General features: G+C 43.0%; 1 protein-coding gene across 1 annotated transcript in view; it reads left to right on the top strand.

Moving 5' to 3' along the window:
* The window catches only part of LOC109470270 (elongation factor 1-gamma-like), an 8,879-nt gene that overhangs the window by 1,608 nt on the left and 4,486 nt on the right, over positions 1 to 2,785 (top strand). The gene's annotated exons all lie outside the window — the stretch shown is intronic.

Here is a 2,785-nt window from a genome sequence, read left to right as displayed (position 1 = left end):
CCTGAAAATTTTCGAGAGCTTCACGGGTTGGAGATGCAAGACTGTCGCACTGATTATAGCGAGGATGTTACGCATGTTTGTCGGCGATAGCTCGACTAAATGGGCACTCCTTCCCTCAGAGCTGCCCTTGGGAATGTCAAGAAAAAATCTACAGACAAGAAATGCACGCAAAAATCTCCGTTACTTACCATTTTGGCTAATTTTCTGCGGTTTTCTACCCTACGACCAGAAATCGATCCCTGTCCTCAGCAACCCCAAAATTGTACATCCGGGATATTGGGTATCCAAATATGGCTTGTAGCTGCTGAACGGCGACCTCTAGTGACTTCTCTGTAAAACGCACAGAGGCTTTCAATACATTATAAATTTGACAGGATGTGACCTCACTGCCATACTTCGATGACCTTCGTTGTCATAACCCTCAAAGAAAATAAAATGACTGCAAAATCATCTACACGTTGATGGTGCAAACGGAGAGATATGTGCAATACATTATCCGATCCCCTCATACGACCTCAGATGACCTCACTCTCAGATGACCGGGTCATTTGGAATTACTCAGAAGTCTTAAAGCTGTCTTGTTATCTGATCTTATCTGGCTTTATCTCCAAGCACATTGTTGAAGCAGTGAAAAGGTTACGCCCTTCCCTCCCAACATCTGCTTGGAGAAATTGACTGGACTTTGTAACGACGTCCTCTGCTGGTTGCGTGCATATTGCAACTTGCGCAATCCACATTCCCTCTGGGAGGTATGACTGGGTCTAAAATATGGTAGGACGGCCACGAAAAACGGCCACGACGCGATTGGTCAATTTCTCAGCAAGCTACAAAACCTCCACGCTGCTATTGGTCGGGGTACCAGCTGCTGCAGTAAGGAATAGCTAGCGGTGGGGAGGGCTGCCGGCGTTTATCCACAGCTTTCAGGGGCAAAAAAACGTCAACCTTTACGGCTATAATCACTCCACTTGGGTGGCTCTTACCTATGGCGCACAGATAAGCCACAAACAGTCATTTGTGCGGCTCTTAGCTCTGGAAACCTTACAGGTATTAAATGAGTGCGTGAGGGACTTGAGTCTAGATAACGTTAACCAGTAAAACGCCGTACATTTTTTGTACGGGAAATACTTTCCATGGGCCTTTCATAATGTAGGGACCAGGTAAGCAGGTGATATATTTGGCGTGGCCCTTGAATCTGAGGAGCAGGTAAGGCACCGTACAGGTGATATTGGCGTGGCCCTTTCATCTGGGGAGCAGGTAAGGTACCATACAGGTAATATTTGTGTGGCCCTTTCATCTGGGGAGCAGGTAAGGCACCGTACAGGTGATATTGGCGTGGCCCTTTCATCTGGGAACCAGGTAAGGCACCGTACAGGTGATATTGGCGTGGCCCTTTCATCTAGGGACCAGGTTAGGAACCATACAGGTAATATTTGCGTGGCCCTTTCATCTGGGAACCAGATAAGGCACCGTACAGGTGATATTTGCGTGGCCTGTTCATCTGGGGAGCAGGTAAGGCACCGTACAGGTGATATTTGTGTGGCCCTTTCATCTGGGGACCAGATAAGGCACCGTACAGGTGATATTGGCGTGGCCCTTTTATCTGGGGAGCAGGTAAGGCACCGTGCAGGTGATATTGGCGTGGCCCTTTCATCTGGGGAGCAGGTAAGGCACCGTACAGGTGATATTGGCGTGGCCCTTTCATCTGGGGACCAGGTAAGGCACAGTACAGGTAATATTTGTGTGGCCCTTTCATCTGGGGACTAGGTAAGGCACCGTATAGGTGATATTGGCGTGGCCCTTTCATTTTTCAACCAAGTAAGGCACCGTACAGGTGAAATTGACGTGGCTCTTTCATCTGAGGAGCAGGTAAGGCACCATATTAGTTATAATTTGTGTGACCCTTTTATGTAGCAACTAGTTAAGGTACCGGAAAAGTAATATTTGTGTGACTCTTAGGGACCTTTGATTATTTGGTTCTTTGGCCCTTTGAAGACGAGAAGCTGTCTAGAATGGTTCGAAGTACTGACTTTAACAGTGTTAGGGTTAGTTTATAGCAACAACATGAATGGTGAAGTCTGTTAGGATTTTACTCCAAAAGTAGAATAACTGGAAGTGGATTCTAGTAACAAAATGTAGAGCTAAGATCCGGTATGTGCTTTCTTGATTATAATAATAATAATAATAATAATAGATGGTTTATTGAAAGTAATTTGCAGCCACCGGGCTGAATTGCATACCTTGTACAATTGCTAAAAATCTTAAATTACAAACTAACAGTACTCATTGAAACTCAATATAGAAACTCATTAACACAATATAGAAACTCATATTACTCATATTACTCATCTCATTACTAATAAACTCATAAGGCTTACTATTAATTTCGTCATAGTTTGCGTTAACACATTTATACAAATATACGTGGCTAGCATTAACAACATTAACCCATATTGGCAAGATTCACTATGTTCGCAAGTTCACAGTTCTTGATTATTTTGGTCCATTTATATTGTTCTGAGAGACACATGTAAGAATCAGTTTCTAAAACCTCTTATAGAATATTCTAATAGTGACTTGTATGTAGATTACATTCTGTTGTTTTGAATTTAATTCTGTAAGACTACTATATATACATGTACCTTATATGTGTACATTCTTCGCTCAATGCAGTTATTAAAGTCAAACTACACCTACTAGTATTCGTTTTCAATTGTCTTTCTTGTACATTGTCTTTGAAGTCAGGAACAAATATGCAAATACACAGAATGTGCCCTTAATATGCCTC

The sequence above is a fragment of the Branchiostoma belcheri genome, unplaced genomic scaffold (genome assembly GCF_001625305.1).
Source record: "Branchiostoma belcheri isolate BF01 breed outbred unplaced genomic scaffold, Haploidv18h27 scaffold22, whole genome shotgun sequence".
Taxonomy (NCBI): domain Eukaryota; kingdom Metazoa; phylum Chordata; class Leptocardii; order Amphioxiformes; family Branchiostomatidae; genus Branchiostoma; species Branchiostoma belcheri.
The sequence above is the reverse complement of the archived record's forward strand: the minus strand, read 5'-3'. Positions and strand labels throughout refer to the sequence as shown.